Genomic DNA, 17917 nt, shown 5'->3' with positions numbered 1-17917 from the left:
TGCTCCGCCGCTTGCCGGGAGCCGGCCCCTCCCCCCGGGGTCTATCTTCCCGTCGCTTTGGATTCACTTCTCCGCCGGTCCTACCTTTCAGAAAGTGGTTGTTTTTCTGTTTCCAGAATGCTGTTCTTCTTCCCTTCGATCTGCCGATGGATTTTCAGGTGTTTGCAATCTTTAGATAAGCTATCTAGCTGATCTCCGGCTAGCTGAAGCAGTCTCAGCCTGCTACTTCTCCGCCATCTTGACTCCTCCCCCCCCATTTGTCCATTTTTTAAGAAGAATAAATACCTGGCCTTTAGTAGTTAAATACTTTAATATGTCTTGGGACTATTAACTCAACTTAGAAATATCCTGATTTAAAAGATAATTGTCTCCTTGAAGCATAACACTTAATATTAAGCTAGTCTTGATTATTAGTTATGAGAAGTGACATTTACATATAAAAGGTTGATTTTAAAAAATAACATTTTACCATATTTTATTATAGACAGGATATTTGTTAAAAAGTCGTAAATAGCTTTGGTTGTTCACTTAAAATTTAGACTATATTTGAAACAAAAGTTTGTTTTTAGCAGGTAATAATTAAACTGGTGATATACCATCATTCATCTAGCTCCAGTAAATTCAAGGAATATAAAAGGACTAAGAATATATTAAAAAATTACAGCTGAACAACTCCACGATTTTTTTATTCTTGTAAAAAACAAAAACAAAAACAAAAACAAGAACCATGTTTTACAAGTAAAAGTTACCTGAAAAGATTAGCTTTAAAACACAATGCAGAATATCAGTTTGTCATGAGAATTATAGTGCTGTGATTCAGATGAAAAATTTCCTGAAGAGGATGGCTAAGAACAAAGGGCAGACCTCTTCAGTATCAAATATCAAAAGAATTGTCTAAGCAAAACATGTAAGATTAATAGAAGATTAACCTCCATTTTAGTCTCAGAAGGGAACTGCTGGCCTCTAATGCAAAGCTCTAGTCTAGGACTACATCAATTTATGTCTTTGCTGAAAAATCTATTAGCATCAAATGCTAAATAAGCTAAAGTTACATGGGTTAAGGATCTTAGGCTCTGAAGGTAGTGTCAACATATAATTTATATTCTGCAAGCATTAAGCGATATGAATATAAAAAAGGAGAAAAGGAAAATAATCTATGGTTTTTTAAAATTTAAAATATTACTTTAGTTTTAACATAATATTTTGGACTTCAGATTTCCCTAGGATCATCCTGGATACTTAAATAGTAATAGTAATGTCTCCACACACCCTCCGAAGGTGGATGATTTGATTTACACTCCAAAGGGGACTGTACAGATCCATAAAGAGATCTGGTAATTCCACTCACAACTCACATGTAGAGCAAAATTAAGAGAAAGGGAACACACAAATGTTCATGTACGTATAACTGGGGAAAATAATATGAAGATTAAGCAGGAAAACTGTGTAGTATGATCCTGTAGTTGGTGAAATATGTTAATGTTACCCCCCCCCCAACAAAAGAGGGCTTTTCCTCAACGGGAGTCTGAGCCCCATGGATCAAAGCCACAGCCATGGAAGGAGTTGGGAGAGAGAAGAGGTAGGAAGTTGTAGAACCAGAGGTGGCAATCTGGAGAAGGCAGTGCTTAGGTTGGCAGTGTAACAGCCCAAATTAGATCTTCTTTGATGATCTGACAGTGAATGGAGGAAGGAAGAAAACGATGGAAAGCAAGAATCTCAGAAAGTAAAAGAGTCACAGAAAGTAGAAGACACATCATCATGCAAAAAGGTTCTCATTTACTGCAGACTTTATACTTCTGAGTACCAACAGAAGAGTATGTTCTTGAACTAAGAAACCTAATAAGTACCCAGACCCCTCATAGTTCACCATAGGGATGTGGGTGATTGCTGACTTAGGAGAATCCAAGACATATAAAAAGTGATCAGAAAGTCAGACAACATCCTCATTAGGCTATAATAAAAAGAAAGGAAGATGTAATTTTTCATTGGGTGAAAATATTCCTAAAAATGTAGCAGAGAAAAATTGTAACTCAGGACTCAGATATGAAGACCATAATACTAAACTAGAAATGGCAGATTAGAGAATACACCATAAAAACAAAGACAGAAAAAATAAGAAATGGCTTGAATAAGAATAAGAAAGAATAGAAATGACAAAATGGAGAAAGTTGGAAAAAATAGAACTGGCCAAACTCAGGAAAGAAATTGGGGGGGGGGCATTTTAGAAATAAAGAGAGTTACAAACTATTCAACAGAAAATAGCTCCAGTAGTAAAATAAGGAACATTTGAATAAGGAGTGAAAAGAGCCAAGAGAACATAGACAAAATGCAAGAGAGGGAAAGAGAGAAAAGTATTCAAAAGAAAAACTCTAAATACAGAAAACAAGCAAGGCAAGTAGCATATGTGTATAAGTATTTGTCACAACAAGAAAAACAACTATGAAATTTAAATTTTGGTCAATTATGGTACATTACCTGGTAAAGTTAATAGGCTCTTAAATTAAAAACCTTCTGGGGCTTCAGGCAAAAAAACGGTCAGGGGAAAATATCAGCAATATATTTCTTTTTTTTCAAGCTTTTATTTTAATTCCAGTTAGCTTACAGTGTTATATTTGTTTCAGGTGTACGATCTAGTGATTCAACACTTCCATACATCACCCTGTGCTCATCATGACAATGGCACTCCTTAATTCCCATAACCTACTTAACCCATTCCTCACCCCTCTCCCCTCTGGTAACCATCAGTTTGTTCTCCATAGTTATGAGTCTGGTTTTTTGGTTTGTCTCTTTTTTATCTCATTCTTTTGTTTTCTTTCTTAAATTCCACATATTAGTGAAATCATGTGGTATTTGTCTTTCTCTGACTTATTTCGCTTAACATTGTACTCTCTAGCTCCATCCAAGTAGTTGCAAATGGCAAGATTTCATTTGTTTTGCTGACTTAATATTATTCCATTGTGTATGTTTATACCTCCTCTTCTTTATCTGTTCATCTAGTGATAAACACTTGGGCTGCTTCCACAATTTGGCTATTGTAAATAATGCTGCTATAAACATAAGAGTGCATATATCCCTTTGAATTAGTTTTCTTATATTCTTTTGGTAAATACCCGGTGATGTAATTGTTGCGTCATAAGGTGAATTTAATTTTACTTTTTTGAGGAATCTCCGTACTGTTCTCCAGAACGGCTGCTCCAGTTTGCATGCCCAGCAATGCACAAAGGTTCCTCTCTCCACATCCTTGCCAACTCCTGTTGTTTTTTATGTTGTTGATTTTAATCATTCTGACAGGTGAGGGGGTTATCTCATTATAGTTTTGATTTGCATTTCCCTGATGATAAATGATGATGAATATCTTTTGGCCATCTGTGTGTCTCCTTTGGGGAAATGTCTGTTCTGCCTATTTTGAATTATTATTTTGGTTTAGATTATTTTGGTTTTTTGTTTAGCTTTGAAGTTCCTTATGTATTTTGGATACTAACCCTTTTTGGATATGTCATTTGCAAATATCTTCTCCCATTCCTTCAGTTGTCTTTTAGTTTTGTTGATTGTTTCCTTCATTGTGCAGAGGGTTTTTATTTTGATGAAGTCCCAATAGTCCATTTTTGCTTTGTTCCCCTTACCTCAGGAGACCTATCTAGAAAAAAGTTGCTACAGCTGCTGTCAAAAAGTTACTGCCTGTGTAGTCTTCTAGAATTTTTATGGTTTTGGGTCTCATGTTTAGGTCTTTAGTCCATCTTGACTTTTTGCAAATTATTTTTGTGTACAGTTTAAGAAAGTGGTCTGATTTCATTCTTTTGCATGTTGCTGTCCAGTTTTCCCAACACCATGGATTAAAGAGACTGTCTTTTCCCCATTGCATATTCTTTCCTGCTTTGTCAAAGATTAATTGACCATATAATTGTGGGTTTACTTCTGAATTTTATATGCTGTTCTACTGATGTGTGTGTCTCTTTTTGTGCCAATATCAAACTGTTTTGATCGCTCCAGCTTTGTATTATAACTTGAAGTTTGGAATTGTGATGCCTCCCACTTTGCTTTTCTTTTTCAGGGTTGCTTTGGCTATTCGGGGTCTTTTGTGGTTCCACACAAATTTTAGAATTGTTTGTTCTCTGAAAAATGCTGTTAGTATTTTGATGGGGATTGCATTAAATGTGTAAATTGCTTTAGGTAGTATAGACATTTTAACAATATTTGTTCTTCCAATCCATGAGCATGGAATGTCTTTCCATTTTCCAACTTCTCTGAGTTGCCTTCAGTGTCTTTCATCAGTGTTCTATAGTTTCAGAATACAGGTCTTTCACCTCTTTGGGTAAGTTTATTCCTAGGTATCTTATAATTTTGTGTGCAATTGTAAATAGGATTGTTTTCTTAATTCTCTTTTGCTGTTTCAATATTGGTGTATAGAAATGCAATAGATTTCTGTACATTGATTTTGTATCCTGTGACTTTATCAAATTCATCTACCAGTTCTAGGAGTTTTTGGTAGTCTTTTGGGTTTCCTATTTGCAATATCATCTGCAAACAGTAAAAGTTTTACTTCTTTCTTACCGATTTGGATAGCTTTTATTTCTTTTTGTTGTTTGATTGCTGTGACTAGGACTCTAAGTACCATGTGGAATAAAAGTGGTGAGAGTAGACATCCGTGTCTTGTACCTGACCTTATAGGAAAGTTTCTCAGTTCTTTAAGGATGATATTTGCTGTGGGGTTTTCACAGATGGCCTTTATTGTGTTGAGGTATGTTCCTTCTTAACATACTTTATTGTGAATTTTTATCATGAATGGATGTTATGCTTTGTCAAATACTTTTTCTGCATCTAATTGAAATGATCCTATGGTTCTTATCTTTTCTCTTATTAATGTGATGGATCACACTGATTGATTTGCAAATATTGAACCACCCTTACAACCTAGGAATAAATCCCATTTGATTGTGGTGAATGATTTTTTTAAAATAATATTGTTCAATTTGGTTTGCTAGTATTTTATTGAGAATTTTTACATTTTTGTTCATCAAAGATATTGACCTGTAGTTCTCTTTTTTAGTGTTTTTTTAAATTAATTTTTTATTTTTTATAAACATATATTTTTATCCCCAGGGGTACAGGTCTGTGAATCACCAGGTTTACACACTTCACAGCACTCACCAAAGCACATACCCTCCCCAATGTCCATAATCCCACCCCCTTCTCCCAAACCCCCTCCCCCCAGCAACCCTCAGTTTGTTTTGTGAGATTAAGAGTCACTTATGGTTTGTCTCCCTCCCAGTCCCATCTTGTTTCATTGATTCTTCTCCTACCCACTTAAGCCCCCATGTTGCATCACCACTTCCTCATATCAGGGAGTTCATATGATAGTTGTCTTTCTCTGCTTGACTTATTTCGCTAAGCATGATACGCTCTAGTTCCATCCATGTTGTCGCAAATGGCAAGATTTCATTTCTTTTGATGGCTGTATAGTATTCCATTGTGTATCTATACCACATCTTCTTGATCCATTCATCTGTTGATGGACATCTAGGTTCTTTACATAGTTTGGCTATTGTGGACATTGCTGCTATAAACATTCAGGTGCATGTGCCCCTTTGGATCACTATGTTTGTATCTTTAGGGTAAATACCCAATATGCAATTGCTGGGTCATAGGGCAGTTCTATTTTCAACATTTTGAGGAACCTCCATGCTGTTTTCCAGAGTGGCTGCACCAGCTTGCATTCCCACCAACAGTGTAGGAGGGTTCCCCTAGTGTTTTTTTTTTTTTTTCATTAGGTTTTGGTATTAAAGTAAAGCTGTTCTCACAGAATCAATTTCAAAGTTTTCCTTCCTTTTCTTATTTTTGGAATAGTTTAAAGAAGTGCAGGTGTTAAACCTTCTTTAAATGTTTGGTAGAATTAACCTGTAAAGCCATCTGATCCTGAACTTTTGTTTTTTGGGGACTTTCTTGATTACTGACTCAATTTCCTTGCTGGCTATTGTTATTAGTTCTGTTCAAATTTTCTATTTCTTCCCATTTCAATTTTGATAGATTATATGTTTATACGAACTTATCCATTTCTTCTAAGAAGTTGTCCAATTTGTTGGCATATAGCTTTTCTCTCCTTTTTTTTTTTATGATTATTTATTAGAGAGAGAGCGTGAGCAGGAAGGGCAGAGGGAGAGGGCAAGAAAGAGACTCTCAAGCAGACTCCATGCTAAGCCTGACTTGGGGCTTGATCTTACAACTATTAGGACACAACTTGGACTGAAACCAAGAGTTGGATGCTCAACCAGCTGTGCCACCAAGGTGCCCCAGCATATAGTTTTTCATAATAATTTCTTATGATTGTACTTGTGTGGTGTTGGTTGTTATTTCTCCTCTCTCATTTGTGATTTTATTTTGATTTTATTTATTTGAGTTCTTTCTCTTTTTTTCTTGATAAGTCTGGCTAGAGGCTTATCAATTTTATTGATTTTTTTTCAAAGAAACAGCTTCTGGTTTCATTGATCTGTTCTGTTGTTGTTGTTGTTTAGTTTCGACATCAATTATTTCTGTTCTAATCCTTATTATCTTCCTTCCCAGCAATATATTTCAACAGCAATTTCCAATAGACTGAGTCAACTGATCCTACCACACTTCCCTCTTTCTCCACTTAATGCTTTTTTCTCCTTTCTTCATCTATTTTAAGTTTCATAGATAGTAGTTATAGTCATGCCCTTCCATATATCCTGCATCTGTTCTTCTCTCCGTTCCATAACTCTATCCTGTGAAACTGAGTGTTGTGCTGACTTCCAAAAAGATCACTACTCAGTTTAATCTCTCCTCTTGCTTTATATAAACCCCATGAGCTGGTAATAACTGTAGAAAAATTCAAAACCATATTCATGACCACACACTTCAGGTGAGCCATGAATGCTATCAGACCATCAAAATGCATGTCAAAGTCTAGTCACCCCCCTCTTCTCTTGGAGGACCATTGCTTATCTTCTGTACTTTCCTGAAACCACTTAAACTTCCTCTCCTTTCCTCACTTCCAGCTGATGATACGCTTCCTTACTGAGAAAATTAAGCAACTGGAAGAGAACTTCCGCAGACTACAACCACAGCATATTTCCTCACTTACAAGTATCTGCACTCACATACTTTGATTTTCTGTATGTTACTCCAGATCAACTACCCACGAGCCAGTCTGAGACAAATCTCCCCCCTTGTGCTCTAAATCCCGTCTGCTGTTGCCTACCCAAAAATACAGCTTTGTCAAATTTTCTTTATTTCCTGTATCAGCTCTTTATTAGATCATTCCCCTCAGCATATACGTATCTGTCATTTCTCCTAACATATAAAAAAGGAAAATGCTACATCCCATTTCTGGGTGGCATAACTTTTCCCTCACTCTCCTTTGCATTACAACTCCTTGAAACACATGTCTTTCAGATTTACTCCATTCAGATTTGCATTCCCTCTATGTCACTTAAAACTGCTTTTTCTAAGGTCATCAGTAGTATCCATATTGCTAACTAATATTCAATTCTCATTCCTCCTCTTACTTATGAATGACATCTAATGAAGCTAATCATGTTCATCTCCTTGATACACTTTCATTATTTGGTTTCTAGGACATAACACTCAGTTGCTCCTTCTCAGTTTCCATTACCTTGCATTGCATGTCCCTTCTTCCCACTCGTTGACATGACAGCACACCAGAGATCCATCCTTGCTAATATTTGCTATCTACTTTATTCCTTTCGTGATGGCATCCAGTCTAAAGGCTAAAAATGTCATCTATATACCATTAGACAGTTTGCTTCTAAACACCAGGCCTCTATTACCAAGTACACATTGAATTGGAGATCTAATAGGTATTTCAAACTCAGTATGCCTAACGTGAACTTTCAATCTAACTTATAATAAATGTTCCATCCATACCATTCCCTATCTCAATTAATGACAATGCTATCCTTCCAAATTGTAGGCCAAAAATAAAAAACAAACCGAACAACAACAACAAAAGCCCTTGGAATCGGTTCTAACTTCTCATCTTGCAAATCTCAAGTTTGAATGCTTTTTGAAACTGAGTTTTAACACACAGTGAAGTACAAAAAAGTCATTTTTTGCTAATTTATTTCCCTACATAACCACCATCCAGATTGAGATATAGACTATTATCACCAGCCCAGAAGTCTACCTCATTTCCTTTTAAGGTCAATATACTTTCTTCTGACCTTTATCAAAATAAAGAGTAACTACACTTCTGATCTTTATCACAATAGATTCGTTTAGCCTATTCTTGACCATGAATAAATGAAACTAGACAATATATATGTTTTTTGCCTCAATATTATATCTGCTAGATATAATGTGTTCAGTAGTTGTGTTGGTTTTTTTTTCCCCCATTACTAGGTATTATTTATTCACTATCAAGTTGGACAATTGAAATGTTTCTAGATTCGTACTATTATGAATAAAGGTAAAATGACCACTTTTTACACAGCTTTTGATAGGCATATGCAATATTTCTGTTGCATGCATACTTAGAAGTATAATTGCTGGGTAATATGGGTACACACATGAGCAGCATTAGTAGATTCTGCCAAAGAATTGCCCAAAATGATTCTATCAGTTTACACTCCTTCCAGCAATATGTGATAGCCAGAGTTCCAATACATCCTTGCCAACACTTGATATTCTTAGTTCTTTTAATTTTAGTCAGGCTTGTGGGTGTGTAGTAGTATTTTATTATAGCTTTCAAATGTATTCCTGATGGCTAATTCTGTTGATCGCCTTTTCATATGCTTACTTGCAATTTGTACATTCTTTTTTATACAGATATAAAAAAGATATAAAAAAGAAATATGTTGATATTTCTGTCCCATTATTTTTTTATTGCTTTTTCCCTATTGATATGTTAGAATTTTTTTATAGCTTGCATATGTGTTGTTTGTGTGATATATGCACTAAAAATAACTTTTTCCAGTGTTCGGTTTACTTTTTATTTGTAAAATCTCTTTTGATGAATAGAACATCTTACTTAATTTTTATAAAGTTCACCAATTCACCAATTATCTTTTATAGTGTGCTTTTCATTCCTATATCCCTTAACTACCCCAAGGTCCTGATGGTATTCTCCTACATTTTTTCCTGAGAGCTTTATAGCTTACCATTCACATTTCAGTGTATGCCCTATTTCCAGTTGATTTTTGTTTACAGCATAAGATAGGGGTTCAGATTCATTTTTCCCCCAATGGGTATCCAATTGATTCATCACTGTTTATTTAGGTCTTCTTTAATTTTTCTTAGCAATGGCTGTAGTTTTCAGTCGTGTTACATTTATTCCTAAGCATCTAATTTCTTGGAAACTCCTATATGTAACTCTATATCTCATTTTCTAATTCCTTATTCCTGGAATGTAGAAATACAATTAATTTTTAATATTGGTCTTATATCCAGTGACCTTGTTAACTTCACTTATAAATTCTAATCATTTGTAGGCTCCTTTATATTTTCTAGATACTCAAATATGTTACTGAAAATTATGATGGTTTTACTTTTTTCTATCCAGTCTTTATAGAATTTATGTTCTTCTCTTGAGTTTTTACAGTGTTTGGGAGTTCCAATAAAACTTGAATAGACTTGATGGCATTGGACCAATTTGTCTTATTCCACCCTCATAGGGAAAATGTTCAATATTTCGTTATTAGTTACCATGTTAACCATAGGTTTTTGTAGACATGCTTTTCAGATGAAAGAGGATCTCTTCTATTCCTATTTGTTGAGATTATTTTTTTTTCATCATGAATTGACATTCAATTTTATCAAATGCCTTATCTGCATCTCTTTAGATGATTGTATGATTTTTGTCACTTATTTTGTTAATGTGGTCAGTTACAATTACTGATTTTTCTTATGTTGAAAACTATCTTATGCCAGTGAAATACACTTCACTTAGTCATGAAGTATTATATACTGCTGGATTTGATTTGATAATATATGTTCAAGTTTTGTGCATCTATTCACAAGGAAGAAATTGGCATGTTATTTTTCTTCTTTGCAATGCAATACCAATTATTACCTATTGAGAAACAAAAAATATGAAGTGTTCTATTTTAATTATTTGCTGGAAGTGATTTTGCTAATTGAGATTATTCCATGTTAAATCTCTGGAAAGCTGAAAATTGTGGCTTTAGTTTCTTTAATGGGTATAGGAATGATCAGAATTTCTATTTATATGCCAGTTTTGGAAGCAAGGCCAGCTTCATGGGCATAGAGCCTATGAAGTCATATCCACTTATAAATGTCTTACACATAATTTAATGCTTTATTGTCACCATCTTTAAATTTTTTATTAATGTTAGAACAAAGAAACTCCTCATTTTGCCCTGGACTCCTCAAATGATAGTTATTCATGTTTTGTCATACGTGGTTTTAAAGGTATTTGCTTATTTTATCTAACTTATAAAATTTATTAGTATTAATTTGTTAATAAACATTAATTCTGTTTTCAGTATCTTTAGGATTTGTAATATCTGGGTTTTATTACTTATGATATTGATAATTTCTATCCTTTATCTTTCTTTACTATCTTGCTATTAACAAAGTAATTCATTAATCTTTATTGAGAAAAAATTTTTCCTGTGTTTATTTTCTTTAAAATTATGTCTGCTTTTTGGGGTGCCTTGGTGGCTCAAACAGTTAAGTGTCTGTCTTTAGCTCAGGTTATGACCCCAGGGTCCTGGGATCTAGCCCCGCATCTGCTTTGGGCTCTGCTGCTTCTCCCTCTCCCTCTGCCATTCCCCCTGCTGGTACGTGCTTTCTCTCTCTCTCATTCTCTCATTCTTGCTCTTGTTCTCTTTCAAATAAATAAATAAATAAATAAAATATTTTTTAAAAATTATGTCTGCTTTTTGAAATTTTAATTACTGTTATCTTTATTAACTTCTACTTTTTAAGGAATATTTAAATATGTTTATCATAGTTAATTTTCTAGTTTCTCGAGATAGTAGATTGGAACATTGATTTTCAACCCTTGTTCTCAATATACTAATTTAGAGCTAAAAATTTCCCTTTGGCCACCATTTTAAATGCATCTCAGAATTTCTGATATGTCAGATTTTTTTCATTCAATTTAAAATATAATTCATTGTGATTTTTTTTGACACATCTGTTATATAGTAGTGTGTGTTTAATTTCAAAACACTTAGAGACTTTCCAATAATCTTATGTTGATTTCTAGTTTCTCTTGTATTCAAAGAATATACTCCTTAGGATTCCAATTCCTTGGAATGTACCGATGTACATTACCTACTTAGATTAGCAAATGGTCCATTTGGTAAATATTTCAAATGCACTTGAAAATGTTTATTCTGATTAGGTTGGGTGTAGTGTTCATTCAGTTGTTTAAATTTCCTAGGTCTTTTATTTTTTCTTGTTCATTTACTAAAAAGTTTTAAAATATCAAATTACAAGATTTGTATTTCTCTTTTTAGTTCTGTTTTTTCTTCAAAGTATTAAGCTTTTTAATAGATGTGTAAACATTTATAATTATTATTTCCTCCTGTTGATTAAGTTAACCTTTTATTACTGTGAAATGTTCCTCATACACTTTGTTTACTCTTGTCAGTCTTCTTTCTCTTCTATTGATAAGCTACAACAGCTTTATTTTGATTTTTCATTGCATGTTATGTGTTTTCACCTTTTTCTGCTTTCAGAAATTTGTAACTATATATAAAGTATGTCTCCTGTAAATAGTATTGCATTAGATTTAAAATTTTTATTTGGTTTTTTTTTTGTTTGTTAATCTAATCTGGCCATTCTCCCTTTAACTGGAGTACTTAGTCATTTACTGTGACTGAGATGTTTGAGATTAAGTCAACCATCTTATCATGGTTTTCTAATTGTTTCATTTTTGTTTCTTCATTTCTCTTTTCTGTCCTTCCTTTGGATTAATCATCGTTCCGTTTTTTATTCCTTCTTTCCTCTATTGGTTTTCTAGATATATATATATTTTTTTGTTATTTCATTGATTACTCTTAATATCACCATATGAATTCTACATGGTGAGTTATAATACTTCCCAAAGCATACAAGAAACTAAAATAGTTTAATTCATTAACCAAAACACCTTTGGTGCCATCAATTTCATATATTTTAAATACAAGATTTTATATGCATAAGATATAATAGTTAATGGTTTTAAACAGAATGTTCATTTATAATTTTGTAGGTTTTTGTTTTGTTTTGTTATTTACTGGAAAAAACAAACTACAGGAAACTGAAAAAGGAGTAGAGTAAGAATTCCTTAAAATAAAAATAAAAAGAACATACACGATTGTATCTTTAAGAATTTTCATGGAACATTATGAACCATCAGGTTAAGGCATCCCCATTCTCTAACAAAAACAAACCGAGAAAGGGCAGTATGAAAATATTCTAATGCAGTGCTGCCCAACACAACTTTCTGTGATGATGGAAATGTTCAATTAGGTCTGTGTTGTCTAATATAGAATCTACTAACCACATGAGTGGTTAACACTAGCTAATGTAGTTGAGGAACTGAACTTTTAATATAGTTTAAATAGCCATGGGTGGCCAGTGGTTACCAGTTGAACAGCAGAGTTAATGCCTCATGGCTCAAAACCAATGGTTTTTCTGGGTGATTTCTCTAATCACGCTGAAGGGTGTAGAGGGTTGGGGGTGGAAAGAGAGGAAAGTTCTTAACAGATCTACTTAGTTACTTAAACAAGTAACTCTCCACAGCTTTCAACTTTTTTTTTTTTTTTAAGATTTTATTTATTTATTTGACAGAAAGAGACACAGCAAGAGAAAGAACACAAGCAGGGGGAGTGGGAGAGGGAAAAGCAGGCTTCCTGCCACACAGTAGGGAGCCCGATGCAGGTCTCTAACCCAGGACCCTGGGCTCATGCCCTAAGCCGAAGGCAGGCATTTAATGACTAAGCCAACCAGGTGCCCCTCTCCACAGTTTTCAGAGGCAGGGGCTGGGAAAGGATAAGGGAGACCTGACTATGCCCTTGAACTCCTGGCTAATGACAGTGGGAGTAAAAGGCCTAGGATTTGGCTCACTCAAATAGGAAAAGGCCTGTGGTGCCACATACAGAATCTGAGGCTTGGGCCATCTGTGCATGGAAATCATCACCCTGGGGCTGGTGGGGATGCTCATTTTTGGACAGGGTTTCCAGGGCTAAAAGAGGATTTAGAGGAGGAGGGAGGACCTGAGGGCCCTTTCTGGCCACCTGCAGGCTGGATAAGCCCTTTGTTTTTAGGGAGTAAGGTGTTTTTCTTGCTTTTGAATACTTTTCTGGGATCCAGCTTGTTCGCAAAGGAATTGGTCCCTTCTGCAAGGAGGTTTGGGTTGTAGGTGATAGGTTTATACATGTTGAACCAATTTTTGGCCTGTGAACTAATGCCATAGCTGGTGAAGGCATATTACCACTGCGGCAAGCCCAGGTGCATGATAATAAGGCGAGAGTAAGTGGTAAAGGTATTTGTGAGAAAATGCAGGATAACGCTCTATCCAGGAACCAGATCTCAGGGTCTCATGAATGTTAGTTTTCCTCTTTTGTAGATGAGGCAAACCTCCTTATTCATATTGCAAGGATCCTGCTCAAAAACCACACTGGGAGAATCAAAGTGAGTTTTTTCTCGCTGGTTCTCACCAGCTTCAGGTGCATCAACTTCCAGGTCTGCCAGAGTTGGTGCACTAGGGGGTTGAATACTCAGAAGACTGGTTGGGTTGAGTCAGGTTTGCGATGCAGTCACTTGCCATGCTGCCCAGTGGAATAGTGTGCTCATCCAGCTTCACATTCCATGTCATGTGCAGGCCATTGGTCATCAGATAAATATGCATCACATTCTCAGGTAGCACATGGTTATTGTTTTTGTTCCCATGAGGAAATCCTATGACACTTGGCAGGTGGCTTTTCTATAGTAGTGACTTCAGTCACACCTGGGGAAGATTCTAGGCAGCGGGTCATCCCCAAGGTCACCTTCTGGTGCAGCTCACTGCCACCTGGCGGCAGCATACCATCCATGGGTCACGTTCCCACTGCAGGCTCATTTCTAGTTTTCCATGTTTACATCTTCAAGTGCTCTCATTCCATTTTGCAGTTATGTGCTTCCATCTGGGATCATTTTCCTTCAGAACTCCCAGAAATGTTTCTTGTAGTGGAGATCTGCTGGCAACAAGTTCTCTCAGCTGTGTTTAACTGTAAACATCTTTACTTATCCTTCGATTTTGAGGGATTTTTTACTGGATATAAACTATCAGTTTGCAGGGTTTGTTTGTTTTCCTTTAGTGTTTTCAAATGTTAATCTTTCATTTTCTGACTTCCATAGTTCCTGTTGAAATGTCAGTCATTAGTCTTTTTGATGCTTATTTGGAAGTATTATGTCTGTTTTTCTAGGTATACAAAGATTGTCAGTCTGTTTTTAGCTTGCAGAAGATTGCCTATGATGTGCCCAGTTGTGTTTTGTTTGTTTAGTTTTCTGTTCTGTTTGGGATATATAGAGGTTTTTGGGATATATAGAGCTTTTTGAATGTATAGTCATATGTATTTTAATGAGTTTAGATAAATTCTTAGCCAATATTTCTTCTAATTTTTTATATTCAATATAATATTTCTTATTGCACATAAAACCTTTCTTACCTCTTTGTTCAAATATTACTGTGTTTTACTGAGGAAGTATGTCCTGATCTACTGGACTTTGCCACAACTATCATACTCTGAGCTTTCCTGTAACAAGGTCACATAATCAATTTAAGAGTTGAGAAACCACTAAATTAATGTGGCTTTCTCGCATTTCATGCAATAATGTAAGATCATAATCCAACAGGCAGAGGAAAAACCAAATAACATCACTTTTTCCACAAACTGGAAGAAAGTATCTGTAATTCATATAACTAACAAGGAATTCTTACTCAGGATGCCTAAAAAAATACATAAGTTAACAATAAAAGACACAGAGCCAAATGGAAAAGTGAGAAAGGAGTATAAAGTGGCAATTTATAGAAGAAGGAGAATAGCCAAGAAAACATTAAAAAAAATCTCAATCCCATTACTAATCAAGAAAGTAAAAATGAGAGCAGTAATGAAGTACAAATTCTCACTTAAATGAATGGCAATAAAGACCTGAGTAATGCACAATGTTGTGAAAAACTTGAAATATAAATTCTTAGACATTGATGACTACGAATATTTGGAGAGCAATTTGGCAAAATATAGTAGCTCTAATGAATCAGTCTTTAGCAATTTCACTTTCACATACACATATATGTTCAATGAGCAATGTATATAAATATTATTTGTTATAGCCAAAATTTGGGACTAAATTAAATATCCATCAACAGGGAAATGAACGCACTGTGCTATATTTATGTAATGGAATACCAGAAAATAAATGTGGCAGATCTTCATGAAACAAGATAGATTTATAGAGTATGTCCAAAACTTAATAGTGAAAAGGCATGATGGCAATGGATACACACGGTTTGACACCATATAAGTAACTTTAAAACACATAGAATAATACTTCATATTGCTCTGGGTTATTATATTTATAATACAAGCATTAAAATATGCACAGAAAGTATACACTCCAACATCAGGAAAGCAGTTGCTTCTCATGAAAGTGAGGGGAAATAAGAAAGAGGTGCATTTTGAGTCTTGAGCTCTGTTAAAATAGAAAAAGCACCTGAAACAGACTTGGAAAACTCCTATCATGTTTTTTTAAAGTAGGTTGATTATATAGTTTTCTGTACTTTTCTGTATATTTGAAAACTTTCATGATTAAAATTAAATTGTATAATGTAAGCTCTATTTTTATGTTAAAAATTTTAAGCTAAGTTTAAAGGGAAGTATTAACATTTAGTGAAAGAAAAAATAAAATTTTTAAAGGTTCAACCTTAGTAACAATCCTGGAAATATCAATTACAATAATGATGAGATACCATTTTATTATAACAAAGAGGGATTTGTTTTTCTGTTCATTTAAAACCCAGTGTGCTGGGCATTTGCATATATTCTTAGATTCTTAGATGGTGATAAACTGATATAATTTTGTAATGTAATTGGTAAGTATATACTGAGACCATTAGCATGTTTATACCTCTTGACTAAGCTACTTCCACTTCAAAGGAACAGAAATGTGGTTGATAATCACCTAGTGCTGAAATTCTGGATCATTTTAATTTTTATCCTTTTATATACTTTTAATTTTTTATATAGTATACAATATGTATAATGACACATTTTAAAATCAAAATATAATCTATTAATTTTGCATGAAAAACTTGAACATCCTAACAATAAAACTCCTTGGAAAATAACTATATGCTGTATTAGTGCAACCAGGAAGCTGTACTAGATACAGCCAAGCCCACAGGGCAAATGATTAAACCTACTTGAGGTAGGTCCAGAAGATTCAGCTTGTCAAGAGGTTAGGAAGGAAAGATATTTGTTTCAAAGGAAAAGGAAAAAAAACTTACAAGGGCATAAAATAGTGTTCCTCAAAGTATGACACATGTATACCTCCTCATCAGCTGGAGTCATTGTAATGTACATCTTTGCCAGCTCAAACCAACTAAATCAAAACTCCTGGGCATGAGGCATAGTAACCTGCCATATGCCTGACTCCCTGGATTGTTCTCATGCACAAAATTTGTTCACTACGATACAAAAAACAAAAACAAAACAACAACAACAAAACCCCAAAGTAATATGACATACTTTGGAAATTGACCATAATTTAGTTCAACTGAATTGTAGCTTATAGGTGATGGTAGAATGGGGGAGATAAATCTGGAGAGGAATGTCATGGTCCACTTGTAAGAAGTCTTAAATGGCACACTAGGAGCTTGGACAGTTAACATGAAGATTCAGTGGGAACCACTGAAGAGTTTTAAAAGGAGTAACCTGATACTGTGGCATCAGTGTGGATGACTGGATAGGGAGCAAAGAGGCAGAAGGGCAACTTGGGACAATGTTTTAATTTTCCTGGAATAAGATAGCAGCATTACCATAGACTTGAATACATATACTTGGTGACAAATTGAATACTGAGTGAAGGGAGAAATGCTTTGGGATGATTCCAATTCCTTCATTTGCTTGCCTCCATTCTAGTCTTAAAACAGAATATCTAGACAAAGAATATCTTAAAACTATAAGCTGTACTTTTCTACCTTTGCTTGTTTTCTCACCTTTCTACCTTTGCTTGTTTTCTCACAAGACCTATATTTTACTAGAAATATGAAGCCTATAAAGATAAGCTTGTGCAGCCACTATAATAATACATGGGCAGACACTCTAGAGGACATTCTCTTACTGAATAATATCATTAAATAAATGTCTCCAAGATTGTTGGCAGAGAGCATGTATACTTGGAGATACTGTGATCCAAGCAATCTGAAAGGCTCCATTGCAGTTTCTGGGTTTCAACATGTGACAGTGTGTGTGCCTAGAGGAGGAATGAGTGGTGGTCCAGAGTAATTTTTTTTCTCAATAAAAGGCTATTTTATTAAAAGCCAGCCCATTTTGGTGTGTCTTTTTTTGTGTCCCACAATGAGACATTCCTTTTAATCAGTCTGTCTGGTGAAACCACAGCAGTGACTTGTCTTCAGACTGACTGTGGCAAGAAGGAATTTCCCTTAGATGGCAGGATGACCTATGCCAGGTTTATATATTTCCTCATTAAAATAAAATGGCAGACATTTGGGGTAGTAGAAAGTTGTTTTCTGAAGGCTCGAATTCCTACCCAACCTGAACAGAGAGCTACAGCTGTACGCTGAATGTAGGGTGAGCAATCCCCCTGAGGGCTTTGGCTGCAGGGAAGTTAAAGGCAGCAAATACCAAATCAAACTTCCCTATAAACCAAGAACCCCCAGAATTCTCAAAGGCTCCGAATCACTCACTGGACAGTCCCCGAGCACATA

At 35.0% G+C, this 17917-nt stretch overlaps 1 protein-coding gene and 1 pseudogene across 14 annotated transcripts in view; one reads left to right on the top strand and one right to left on the bottom strand.

Annotated features, from left to right (window-relative positions):
* Positions 1-17917, top strand: part of GNGT1 (G protein subunit gamma transducin 1) — a 369437-nt gene that overhangs the window by 328035 nt on the left and 23485 nt on the right. The gene's annotated exons all lie outside the window — the stretch shown is intronic.
* On the bottom strand, positions 12905-14527 carry LOC116568962 (annotated as a pseudogene).

This window comes from Mustela erminea, chromosome 11 (genome assembly GCF_009829155.1).
Source record: "Mustela erminea isolate mMusErm1 chromosome 11, mMusErm1.Pri, whole genome shotgun sequence".
NCBI classification, from domain to species: domain Eukaryota; kingdom Metazoa; phylum Chordata; class Mammalia; order Carnivora; family Mustelidae; genus Mustela; species Mustela erminea.
The sequence above is the reverse complement of the archived record's forward strand: the minus strand, read 5'-3'. Positions and strand labels throughout refer to the sequence as shown.